We start from the raw sequence: 14568 nt of genomic DNA on the forward strand, positions 1-14568 counted from the left end.
CTATTTGTGCTGTCAGCTCATCAGTTTTATTCTGAATACTAAGCATATTTAAGTACAACATTTTAAAATAAGAATAAAGAAAATTACAGCACAGGAACAGGCCCTTCCGCCCAACAAGCCTGCACCAATCCAGATCCACTATCTAAACCTGTCACCTATTTTCTCAGGATCTGCATTCTCTGCTCCCTGCCCATTCATGTATCTGTCTCGATACATCTTAAATGACGCTATCGTGCCTGCCAGTACCATCTCCGCTGGCAACACGTTCCAAGCACCCACCACCTTCTGCATAAAGAACTTTCTACCCAAATCTCCCTTAAACCTTGCCCCTCTCACTTGAAGTTGTGACCCCTAGTAATAGAATCCCCCACTCTGGGAAAAACTTCTTGCTATCCACCCTGTCTATATCTCTCATGATTTTGTAGACCTCAAATCAAGTCTCCCTTCAACCTCCGTCTTTCTAATAAAAATAATCCTATTCTACACAACCTCTCTTCATAGCTAGTGCCCTCCACACCAGGCAACATCCTGGTGAACCTCCTCTGCACCCTCCCCATCCTTTTGGTAATGTGGCGAGCAGAACTGTACGCAATATTCCAAATGTGGCTGAACCAAAGTCTTATACAACTGTAACATGACCTGCCAACTCTTGTAATCAATACCTCGTCCGATGAAGGAAAGCATGCCACATGACTTCTTGACCACTTTATTGACCTGCGTTGCCACCTTCAGGATACAATGGACCTGAACACCCAGATCCCTCTGTATATCAATTTTCCCCAGGACTTTTCCATTTACTGTAGTTCACTCTTGAACTGGATCTTCCAAAATGCATCACCTCGCATTTCCCGGGTTGAACTCCATCTGCCATTTCTCTGCCAGTTGTCCAATCTATTTACATTTTGCTGTATTCTCTGACAGTCCCCTTCACTATCTGCTTCTCCACCAATCTTAGTGTCATCTGCAAACTTGTTAATCAGACCACCTATACCTTCCTCTAGATCCTTTACGAATATCACAAACAACAGTGGTCCCATCATGGATCCCTGTGGTCACAGTTCTCCATTTTGAGAAATTTGCTTCCACTATTACTGTGTCTCCTATTGCCCAGCCAGTTTTTAATCCATCTAGCTAATACACCCTAGACCCCATGCAACTTCACTTTCTCTATCAGCCTACCATGGCGAAACCTTTCAAATGCCATACTGAAGTCCATGTATATGACACCTACATCCCTTCCCTCATCAATCAACTTTGTCACTTCCTCAAAGAATTCTATTAAATTGGTAAGACATGACCTTCCTTGCACAAAACCATGTCACCTATCACCAATGAGCCCATTGTCTTCCAAATAGGAATAGATCCTATCCCTCAGTATCTTCTCCAGCAGCTACTCTACCACTGATGTCAGGCTCACCAGTCTATAATTACCTGGATTATTCCTGCTACCCTTCTTAAATAAGGGGACAACATTAGCAATTCTCCAGTCTTCCGGGACCTTATCAGTGTTCAAGGATGCTGCAAGGATATGTTAATGCCCCATGTATGTCCTCTCTCACTTCCCTGTGTAACCTGGGATAGATCCAATCCAGACCTGGGAATTTCTCCACCTTTAATGTCTTTAGAATACCTAACACTTCGTCCCTCCTTGTGCTGACTTGACGTAGTGTAATCAAACATGTATCCCTAACCTCAACATCCATCATGTCCCTCTCCTTGGTGAACACTGATGTGAAGTACTCGTTAAGAATCCCACCCAACTCGGCAAGATGGCGGCGATTCTGTAGAACTGCTGTGGACAGCTCTGCCTAACAGCCAAGGCATACTGGTGTTTTTTGCCACCCCTGGCCAACTTATGTTGTGGAATTATTAGTTTAAAACCTTACAGAACACATATTTGTTAATATTTGGGAGTGGGAAGGATGCCAAAAGGAAAAGGAACGAGCAAACAGCAACAGGAAGGACACTCCCCTGCAGCACCAAACATACCAGAGACAGCAGCAACAGTAGCCTCTCCTGAACACCTCTCCCCTCCCCCCCCCCCCCCACCCACCCCGGGGACTTGACACACTCACGGGAATTGGCTGTGGCGGTGGCCTCGGGGAGTGGCTGGAGGAGGTGGAGGGTCGAACTAAGGCCTCAGAAGCTGCGAAGGAGTCCTCATCCAGTCGCATCCAGGTGCTGGAGTGAGAGGTGCGGGCCTTGCGAGACCATATCAACGACCTTGAAAATCGAAGTCGGAGGATAAATCTCCAAATTGTCGGGCTCCTTGAAGGTGAGGAAGATGAGCAGCCAGTCAGCTTCTTTGAAAGCTGGCTGCCAAAGATTTTGGGCCTTCACATCGAGTCCAGCAGGCTGCAGATTTAAAGGTAAAAACAATGACTGCAGATGCTGGAAACCAGATTCTGGATTAGTGGTGCTGGAAGAGCACAGCAGTTCAGGCAGCATCCAAGTAGCTTCGAAATCGACGTTGCCCGAAACGTCGATTTCGAAGCTACTTGGATGCTGCCTGAACTGCTGTGCTCTTCCAGCACCACTAATCCAGAATGCAGATTGAAAGGGTTTATCAGGTTACAGTGCACAGGTCAGGGCCGGTGCAGCGCCCCCGCCCGGTTCTAGTGCACTTCCACTCATATAAGGACAAGCGGAAAGTCATAGAAGCTTCTAGATTACTGGGAAAAGATCTGCAGACACTGCTGTACATGGGGTCAAAAATCATGTTTACCAGGATTTCTTGGCAGCTTTAATTCAAAAGGGGAAATCCTTCGATGAAGTTAAAAAGAGGCTGAGGAACCTGGGCATCCAGTACTCTATGAGATACACCGCAGTGCTCCATTTCAGCCACAAGGACTCTATTTATACATTTGACTCAGCGGATAAAGCTAAAAACTTTGTAGACACTTTAAAATAGATGGACTGGCCTGAAGAATATGGTTAATGTTCGTTCCCTTTTCCTTCTTTCCCCATATTTTCCCTTCCTTTTTTTATTCCTTTCTTTCTCCCTAATAATTTCTTTTTTTGGAAAGGGGACAAAAAATTGGAATAAGTTGTCCCTTTTTTTAATAACTGGATTTTATAATGGAAAATTTTGTGGATGTTCTTTGTTGTCTCCCTTTTTTTTGTTTTGATTTGGAGATGCTGGTATTTGACTGGGGTGTACAAAGTTAAAAATCACACAAACACCATTCTGTTTCTCTTTTAGTCACAAATAGAGGTGACGTAGAGCCAGAGATGGGTGGAGTGCTCATCCTAACTTTGTCTTTTTTCTGTTGATTAAAGGATCATCTCCTTGTTTTTTTTCTGGCCTAAGGCTGGGGCACAGTCTGGGTTTGAAGGAGCTGTGAAGGAGGGGATGGGTAGGGTGAGTACCCCTTATGGGCAGGGGGAAGAATCTTCCATTCAAGGTTTTATTTGTTATTGATTGTATTTTTCAATAATCTTATGTTTGTAAAGTTGTAAAAAAATTGCTAATAAATATATTTACTAAAATAAATCCCACTCATCTTCTCTGACTCCACACATAACTTTCCTCCTTTATCCTTGAGTGGGCCAACCCATTCTCTATTTACTCTCTTGCTCTTTATGTATGAATAAAAGGCTTTGGGATTTTCCTTTAACCCTGTTAGCTAAAGATATTTCATGACCCCTTTTAGCCCTCTCAAGTCTTCGTTTCAGATTGATCCTATATTCCCGATATTCTTCCAAGTCTTTGTCTGTTTTCAGTCATGTAGACCTTATTTATGCTTCCTTCTTCCTCTTAGCTAGTCTCACAATTTCACCTGTCATCCATGGTTCCCTAATCTTGCCATTTCTATCCCTCATTTTCACAGGAACATGTCTTTCCTGTATTCTAATCCATCTCTCTTTAAACGCCTCTCACATGCCAAATGTGTATTTGCCTTCAAACAGCTGCTCCCAATCTACATACCCCAGCTCCTACTGAAGTTTGGTATAGTTGGCCTTCCCCCAACTTAGCAGTGTTCCTTTAGGACCACTTTTTTTCCATGAGTATTCTAAAACTTATATTCCCAAAGTAATCCCCTCCTGAAACTTCAACCACCTGGCTGGGCTCATTCCCCAACACCAGGTCCAGTATGGCCCCTTCTAATGTTGGACTATTTACATACTGCTCTAGAAAACTCTGCTGGATGCGCCTTACAAATTCTGCTCCATCTAGACCTCTAAAAGTAAGTGAATCCCAGTCAATGTTGGGAAAATTAAAATCTCCTATCACCACCTCCCATTGGTCCTATATCTTTCCATAATCTGTTTACATATTTGTACCTCTATCTCATGCTCCCTGTTGGAAAGCCTGTAATACAGCCCCAACATTGTTACCACACCCTTCCTATTTCTGAGCTCTACCCATATTGCCTTACTGCTCAAGTCCTCTATAGTGCCCTCCTTCAGCACAGTTGTGATATCCTCTCTGACCAATAATGCAACTCCTCTGCCCCTTTACCTCCCTCTCTATTCCGCCTGAAGGATCAATATCCTGGGATATTTAGTTGCCAGTCATGCCCTTCCCTTAAGTCTCCGTAATAGCAATAACATCATACTCCCAGGTACTAATCCAAGCCCTAAGTTCATCTGCCTTATCTACTATACTTACATTAAAACAAATGCATCTCAGACCACCAGTCCCTTTGCGTTCTTCATCTGCTCCCTGCCTACTCTTACCATTATCTAGTTCCTTTGAGGTTTTAGTTACTACCTCACTGTTCACTAACCTTCTCATTTGGTTCACATTCCACTGTCACATTAGTTTAAACCTTCCCCAACAGCATTAGCAATAGCACCCCAAGGATATTGGTTCCAGTCCAGCCCAGATGTAGACCGTTCAATTTATAACAGTTCCACCTCCCCCAGAATCAGTCCCAATGTCCCAAAAATCTGAACCCCTCCTTCCTGCACCATCTCTCAAGCCATGTATTAATCCTGCCTATTCTTTCATTTTTACTCTGACAAGCATGTGGCACTGGTAGCAATCCTGAGATTGCTATCTTTGAGGTCCTGCTTTTTAACCTGGCTCCTAACTTCTGAAATTCAGTCGTTGCCCAAATATATCCGTTCACTCACCTTCCCGGAGCGCAGTTCGACCACTGCCACTCAGCTCCTCGCTCTCACCGCTCCAACTACTGCTGAAAATGGAGACTGCTGATGCTTGAGGTAAGTTCTTTTAAGAGGGAAATTTATCTTCCCAGCAAGCCCCTGGTCCTCACTCCCACTGCTTCCGCTGCTGCAGCTGCAGCTGCAAATGAAAGCTATGATTTGACTTCCTGTCTTAATATTTTCTTATAGACTCTGCTTTCCACATTCTCCATCATTATATATTAATCCCTGAAACACTGCACCCCATCTCTATCAATTATTCCAACTTTCAAGACAAATTTTGATCTTTTATGATTCCTTCCCTCACCATGTTGTTAGATTGTCCCTGTCCGTTAGCCTATTAACCTCTACCTTCTGTTCACTTTCTGACCTGCTGCTTTGGTTCCACCCCCTGACTTAATAGTTTAATTTTATCTTAATCAGTTACTAAAACTGCACTCAACTCTGCATTGTCTCTGTTTCAAACTATTCTAACCCCAAGCTCTTAATCTCTTGTTACAATTTACAAGAGTTGCAATGATTCTCCAACCTCTACTCCCAGGGTCACCACAATAGTTAATCAATAATAGAAGCATGCAAAGTCCATGATTGACCTGTCCATTGGAATCAATTTAACCAAAACACTGACCAGATTTCTGTACTTAATGAGAACTACTACTGTACTTATCACAAATAAGTAATTATAATCACAGGTAAACAGCTACAAACTGTCAAACATGACTGTGCAAGTTAAAAATCTAATTACCTTTCAAAACGCCTAAACACACATACAGACAGTCACAGACAAACAAAAGAATATGATTTTATAAGTGAAAATAAAACAAACTGGGAAACACATTTCAATAGCATCAGTCCACAGAATTTCTTGAGATTCTCTGCTTGCCAAGACTTGATGCTCTTTAACCTCCTTTCTCCAACTTGTTTCAATTATTTTCAGGTGGCATATAATTGGTACATTAACTGCAAAGTTTGTTAGTTGCTTGTCTAATACAACAGTTTACAGGAACTGGTGGAAGAAAATAACTGGTTTTCTTCAGGCTTCAGGTATTATTACTGTAAAGAAAGAGAGAGACTGCCTGTCCTTCAGTAGTTTGAAGGCTTCTCCTCGTATCATTCACACGCACAAGATGTTCAACTGCCCAGGACCTAAACACAGAGCTGTCATCAGCACGATGATCTTTGAAATCCACGACTCATCACAACTGCACAGATCAATCAGCGACTTGCTGCTGGCCAATTGTATTATGAACACACGCTAGTGCTGTTCTTTCTACAACAGCTTCTACCAGTGGTGTAAACAATAGAGAGAGTTTCAATCATTTGCTTTTTAAGAAGTGTCACAATTCCTTTACAGTCCTTTGTTTCTAAAACAGTCAGCCTCCCAGTTTAGTCCATAGTCAAAAATGCAGAAAATAAAATGATCCTCTTTGTGCAATGCAACATAGTTTGAACATTAGAACAATGTCTGGGAAAATCCATGACTTGTCCTCTTTCATGTGTTTAGTTGATACTTAGCCAAAGTACCTTAAAGTTAACTTCAGAGTTTTCATTTTTGTTTCTTTCTCCTCAGATCTTTGATTAGTAGTCTTGTTTTTAGAAAAGTGGATATATGTACATTTTTACAATCGAAACCATTTGTCAATAATCTTTGCATCTTTTGCTTTGTAAGTTTTGTTAATAAACCAGTTGTCTGTTGTTGTCTAAAGGAACAAAGCTGAGTTTATCTTAATACTGAACCTGATGTAGTCATAAACACTTCAATTGGTCATATCAACAACCTGGTTAAGATTAAAATTTGACTAGCACAAGAGTGGGACGAGAAAGGAAAGTATACCCTTCTGACCTCAGTTGTTAAAGGTCATTCAGCTCTTTTTAGCACTTCTATAGACCTGTACTGTGGCTTTACCAGGTTGGTTTTCACCTTTCATAAACATAAGAACATTGGATCAGAAATAGACCATTTAGTCCATCCTGCTTGTCATTCAATTAGATCATAACTGATCACTTATCTGAATGCCACTTTCTTGCATCATCTCCATAATTCTATGACATCATTCTTCAGAAACAAGTGATTTCACGAAGTCCTACAGCATGGAGACAGGCCCTTTGGCCCAACCTGGTCCACGCTGACCAAGATGTCCACCCACACTAACACCATTTCCCTGCAGTTGGCCTTTATAGTTCTAAATCTTTCCTATCCATGTATTTGTCATAATGCCTTTTAAATGTTAATGTACCCGCCTCAATGACTTCTGCTGGCAACTCATTCCACATGCATATCACCTTCTGTGTAAAAAGGTTGCCCCTCAGGTTCCCTTTTATTCTTTCCCCTTTTGCCTCAAACTGATGTCCTCTAGTCCTCGATTCCCCAACTCTGGGAAAAAGACTGAGTGCATTGACCCTATCTGTGCCTCTCATGATCTTATACACCTCTGTAAGGTTCCTAACTACAAACCAAACCTACATGTTAACCTTGAGAGAATCCTTATTATAGGAAGGCTGTGATTGCACTATAGAAAGTGCAAAGGAGATTCAGGACGTTGTCTTGATTGGATCATTTCAGTTATGAAAAGAGACTAGATGGGCTGGAGTTTTCATTAGAGCAGAGAAGGCCAAGGGGGACAATTGAGGTGGACTAAATTGTGAGGAACATAGGTGTGGTAAATAAGAAGAAACCTTTCCCTTTTGAAGACAAATTAGTATCCAGAGGGCATAAACATAGGGTGAAGGGCAGGAGGTTAGAGGAAATTTAGGAAGAATGTTTCCACCCAGAAGATGATTCGGCACCTGGAACTCACTCTTTGGAAGGGTGTAAGAGGCAAGAACCATCACAACATTTAAGAAGTACTTAGATGATCACTTGAAGCCCCATATTTTGCAAGGCCGAGGACCAAGTACTGAAAATGGGTCTAGAGTAGATTGTGTATGATGACCAGCATGGACACAGTTAGCCAAAGGGCCACTTTCTGTGCTGTAAAACTCTCAGACTCTGCGATGTAATGTAAATGCATGATCATCAGCTTGCGGTATGGTATCATGACTGTTTAGCTGCTGTAGCCATGATAACTGGACAGGGATCTATAACCTTCGGATATAACTGGCTCTTTTCTGTCCTTTGGCATGGATTTTTAAAATTGTTTCATGAGGGGCATAAATATGGTGAATAGCCAAGGTGTTTTTGCTTAAGGTGAGAGTCTAAACTTGAGGACATGAGTTGAAAGTGAAAGGGGAAAGACTTAAAAGGGATCTGAGGGAATAACTTTTTCATGCAGAGGGTGGTACATGTGTGGAATGAGCTGACAAAGGAAGCGGTGGAGATGGATACAATTACAATAGTTTATGTGTAAATGAATAGGAAGAGTTTAGAAGGATATGGACTGATAGCTGACAAGTGGCACATGGTCAGATTGGGCTGTCTGGTCAGTGCAGACAAGTTGAATCAATGGGTCTGCATCTGTGCTGAATGACTCTATGACCTCAGGAACAGGTGAGACCTGAACCTGGGTCTCCTGGTCCAGAGGTAGGGACACTATCACTGCACCACAAAAGGCATCTCTAGATATTTTTAATCATCCCGTTCAGAGATATTTTTGTAGACCTCGAGAGTAGTTTGGACTTGAACACTGGCTACCCAACTCAGAGATAGGGACACTGTTGTAAGAGCCTTCTTTTTACCAACTATTTTACAAATGTTGATCATGACTTACACAAAACCATTAATATGAATGTTCGTGTTGATATTTTTCTTTATTAACTTGTAGTGAGATGGGGGTGGTTTAAACAGGGGGTGGTTTGCTTGTAGAATGAATTTCCTGAGAAAATGGTGGATGTGGGTAAGTTACAATTTGAAAAGATATTTGGATTGATTCATGAAATTTGGATTGATTTGGATGGATATGGGCCAGGAATAGGCAGGTGGGACGTGTTTAGTTTGGGATTATGTTAGGCATGGACTGGTTGGACCGAAGTGTCTGTAACCAAGTATGACTCTATGACAGTATGATGTCCTCTAGTCCACAATTCCCCAACCCTGGGAAAAGATGGAGTGCATTGACCCTATCCATGCTTCTCATGATCTTATACACTTCTATAACATTCCCCCTCAGTCTCCTATGCGCTAAAGAAAAAAGTCCTAGCTTGTCCAACCTCTCCCTATAATTCAGGCCGTTGAGTCCTGGCAATTGTGGGCGGCACAGTGGTTAGCACTGCTGCCTCACAGCGCCAGAGACCTGGGTTCAATTCCCACCTCAGGTGACTGACTGTGTCGAGTTTGCACATTCTCCCCATGTCTGCGTGGGTTTCCTCTGGGTGCTCCGGTTTCCTCCCACAATCCAAAGATGTGCAGGTCAGGTGAATTGGCCATGCTAAATTGCCCGTAGTGTTAGGTAAGGGGTAAATGTAGGGGTATGGGTGGGTTGCGCTTCAGCGGATCGGTGTGGACTTGTTGGGCCGAAGGGCCTGTTTCCACACTGTAATGTAATCTAATCTAATCGAACATCCTTATAAACTTTTTCTGCACTCTTTTTAGTTTAATAACATCCTTCCTATAGCAAGGTGACCAAAACTGAATACCATACTCCAGGTGTTGCCTCACCAACGTATTGTACAGCTGCAACATAATTTCCCAACTTTAATGCTCAGTGCCCTGACTGATGAAGGCCAGTGTGCCAAAAGCCTTTTTCACTGTCCTGTTTACCTGTGACTCCACTTTCAGAGAACTGTACACTTAAACTCCAAGATTCCTCTGTTCCACAACATACCTTAAGGCCCTACAATTCACCATGAAACTCCTACTTTGATTTGACTTTCCAAAATACAAGACTTATCTATATTAAACTCTATTTGCCATTTTTAGGCCCACTTCTCCAGCTGATCAAGGTGGTGCTGCAATTTTTGATAACCTTCCTCACTGTCCATGATACCACCTATTTTAGTGTCATTTGCAAACTTATTAATCATGCCTTGTACATTCTCATCCAAATCATTGATAGAGATAACAAACAGTAACCGGTCCAGCACTGAACCCTGAGGCATTACACTAGTCACAGGCTCCAGTGTGACAAACATCCGTCCACTATTATCCTCTGCTTCCTACCATCAAGCCAATCGTGTATTCAGTCTGCCAGCGGCTCCTGGATTCCATGCGATTTAACCTTCAATAGCAGCCAACTATGTGGAAGCTTATCAAAAGCCTTACTGAAATCCAAATAGACCACGTCTACCTCCCTGCCCTCGTTTACCTTCCTGGTCATTTTATCAAAGAAGTCAGAAACATTTATGTAGCACAATCTCCCATGCTGACTGCTCATAATCAAACCCTGTCTTTTCAAATGTATGCATGTCTTATCTGTCAGAATTTTCTCAAGTAACTTATCCACCACAGATATTAGGCTTACTGGTCTATAGTTCCCAGGTTTTTTTTGCAGCCCTTCTTGAATAAGGGCACAACATTCGCTGCCCTCCAGTCTTCCGGGACCTCACCCGTGGCTAACGATGATGCAAAAGTATCGGTCAGGGCACCTGCAATTTCTTCTGCAGCCCCTAGCAATGTTCTTGGATATATCTGGTCAGGACCAAGAGATTTATTCACCTTCATATGTTCTAATTTGTCTAACACCTCCTCTACTGTGATATAGATTGTTCCCAAGATATGACCACTAACTTCCCCAAGTTCCCAAGTATTCATGCTTTTCTCCATAGTAAACACAAAGGAGAAATATTTATTGAGGACGTCACCCATCTCCTGCAGTTCTACACATACATGTCCACTTTGGTCCTTGAGGAGTTTTATTCTGTCTCTAGTTATTATTTTGTCTTAACTGAGCTTCTACAGCTCTCTAGGGTAGAGAATTCTGAAGTTTCACCATGCTCTGAATGAAGAAATACCTTCTCCTTTCAATTTTGAAACTATACCAAATGTCATGAGATTATGTATCTGATTTTAAGCTCAGTAGCCATGGGAAAGTTTTTACAACTACTTGTCGAGCCCTGGAAGAATTGTGTCTATTTCAATTCAATCACCTGTCACTTTTCAAAACTCTGGAGAATGCAATCTCTTGACTTTTTCCTCATAATGGTTAATCTGGTGAATTTCCACTGCACTCCCTTTGTTTCCATAGATAAGGAGATCAAAACTGTAAGCAATGCTCCAGGTGAGCTCTTACCAATGGTCTGTATTAGGTTTGTCCAAAGGTGACTGACAAACAAAAATGTAGCCCAAAGGGTCGACCAGCCTACATGCAGTTTGAAGAACATCTGCAAGATTCTGTGAGGAGATGTTCTTCATATTGGAAGATTTGTCTCCCACATTTCCTGCTGATAGGTTTATTAGTGAATTTATCAGCAGCAAGTCTATATAAATGATTTAGCTGAAGATTTAGTGGGTGGCACGGTGGCACAGTGGTTAGCACTGCTGACTCACAGCGCCAGAGACCCGGGTTCAATTCCCACCTCAGGTGACTGACTATGTGGAGTTTGCACATTCTCCCCGTGCCTGCGTGGGTTTCCTCCCACAGTCCAAAAATGTGCAGGTTAGGTGAATTGGCCATGCTTAAATTGCCCATAGTGTTGGGTGAAGGGGTAAATGTAGGGGAATGGGTGGGTTGTGCTTCGGCGGGTCGGTGTGGACATAGAGTCATAGAGACGTACAGAATGGAAATAGACCCTTCAGTCCAACCCATCCATGCCGACCAGATAGCCCAACACAATCTAGTCCCACCTGCCAGCACCCGGCCCATATCCCTCCAAAGCCTTCCTATTCATATACTCATCCAAATGCCTCTTAAATGTTGCAATTGTACCAGCCTCCACCACTTCCTCTGGCAGCGCATTCCATACACGTACCACCCTCTGCGTGAAATAATTGCCCTTTAGGTCTCTTTTATATCTTTCCCCTCTCACCCTAAACCTATGCCCTCTAGTTCTGGACTCCCCGATCCCAGGGAAAAGACTTTGTCCATGCCCCTCATAATTTTGTAAACCTCTCAGGTCACCCCTCAGCCTCTGACGCTCCAGGGAAAACAGCCCCAGCCTGCTCAGCCTCTCCCTGTAACCCAGATCCTCCAACCCTGGCAACATTCTTGTAAATCTTTTCTGAACCCTTTCAAGTTTCACAATATCTTTCCAGTAGGAAGGAGACCAGAATTGCACGCAATATTCCAACAGTGACCTGACCAATGTCCTGTACAGCCACAACATGACCTCCCAATTCCTGTACTCAATACTCTGACCAATAAAGGAAAGCATACCAAACACCCTCTTCACTATGCTATCTACCTGCGACTCCACTTTCAAGGAGCTATGAACCTGCACTCCAAGGTCTCTTTGTTCAGCAACACTCCCTAGGACCTTAGCATTAAGTGTATAAGTCCTGCTAAGATTTCCCAAAATGTAGCACCTCACATTTATCCGAATTAAACTCCATCTGCCACTTCTGAGCCCATTGGCCCAACTGGTCCAGATCCTGTTGTAATCTGAGGTAACCCTCTTCGCTGTCCTCTACACCTCCAATTTTGGTGTCATCTGCAAACTTACCTCTTAAGCTTGTATCCAAATCATTTATGTAAATGACAAAAAGTAGAGGACCCAGTACCGACCCTTGTGGCACTCCACTGGTCACAGGCCTCCAGTCTGAAAAACAACCCTCCACCACCACCCTCCATCTTCTACCTTTGAGCCAATTCTGTATCCAAATGGCTAGTTCTCCCTGTATTCCATGAGATCTAACCTTGTTAATCAGTCTCCCATGGGGAACCTTGTCGAACGCCTTACTGAAGTCCATATAGATCACATCTACTGCTGTGCCCTCATCAATCTTCTTTGTTATTTCTTCAAAAAATTCAATCAAGTTTGTGAGTCATGATTTCCCACGCACAAAGCATGTTAACCATCCCAAATCAATCCTTGCCTTTCCAAATACATGTACATCCTGTCCCTCAGGATTCCCTCCAACAACTTGCCCACCACCGAGGTCAGGCTCACCGGTCTATAGTTCCCTGGCTTGTCTTTACCGCCCTTCTTAAACAGTGGCACCACGTTTGCCAACCTCCAGTCTTCCGGCACCTCACCTGTGACTATCGATGATACAAATATCTCAGCAAGAGGCCCAGCAATCACTTCTCTAGCTTCCCACAGAGTTCTCAGGTACACCTGATAAGGTCCTGGGGATTTATCCACTTTTAACCATTTCAAGACATCCAGCACTTCCTCCTCTGTAATCTGGACATTTTGCAAGATGTCACCATCTATTTCCCCATAGTCTATATCTTCCATATCCTTTTCCACAGTAAATATTCATTTACTGATGCAAAATATTCATTTAGTATCTCCCCCATTTTCTGTGGCTCCACACAAAGGCCGCCTTGCTGATCTTTGAGGGGTCCTATTCTCTCCTGAGTTACCCTTTTGTCCTTAACATATTTGTAAAAACCCTTTGGATTCTCCTTAATTCTATTTGCCAAAGCTATCTCATGTCCCAGTTTTGCCCTCCTGATTTCCTTCTTAAGTATACTCCTACTTTCTTTATACTCTTCTAAGGATTCACTCGATCTATCCTGTCTATACCTGACATATGCTTCCTTCTTTTTCTTAACTAAACCCTCAATTTCTTTAGTCATCCAGCATTCCCTATACCTACCAGCCTTCCCTTTCACCCTGACAGGAATATACTTTCTCTGGATTCTTGCTATCTCATTTCTGAAGGCTGTTGGGCTGAAGGGCCAGTTTCCACACTGTAAGTAATCTAATCTAATCTAAAAACAAAACAAAACTATCTTCAAATTTGCAGATAGCACTAAGCTGGGAGGGAGGGTAAACTATAAGGAGAATGAAGAAATACTTCAGTGTGATTTGGACAAAACAAATTGACAAGTGGGTAATGTGGATGTTCATGAGCCTACCAACTTTAGGAGCATAACAGGAAGGTGAATTATTATCTGAATGGATATAAATTGAGAAGGGGGGATGTGCAATGAGTCCTAGATGCCCTCATACAGCCATCAGTGAAAGTAGGCATGCAGATGCAGCTAATGATCACAAACGTAAATGGTATATTAGCCTTCTTAATAATAAATGCGTACAGGAGCAGGTACATCTTGCTGCAATTACACATGGCATGGTGAGACCACACCAGCAGTATCGTATATTGCTATGGGGGGAATGCAGCAAAGGTTTAACCAGATTGATACCTGGGATGGCAGGTTGAATTTGTTGGAATTAGATTCACTGGAGTTCAGAAGAACGAGGCACACCTATAAAAACCTATAAAATTCTAACAGAATTAGAAATAGATGCAGGGTGTGACAACCAGGGGTCACAGTCTAAGAATACAGGGTAAACCATTTAGGACTGAGATGAGGTGAAATCTCTTCACCCAGTGAATAGTGAGTCTGGGGAATTCACGACCACAGAAAGCAATCAAGGCCAAAACATTGCATGATTTCAAGAAGTTTGATGTTG

The sequence above is a fragment of the Chiloscyllium punctatum genome, chromosome 42 (assembly GCF_047496795.1).
Source record: "Chiloscyllium punctatum isolate Juve2018m chromosome 42, sChiPun1.3, whole genome shotgun sequence".
NCBI lineage: Eukaryota > Metazoa > Chordata > Chondrichthyes > Orectolobiformes > Hemiscylliidae > Chiloscyllium > Chiloscyllium punctatum.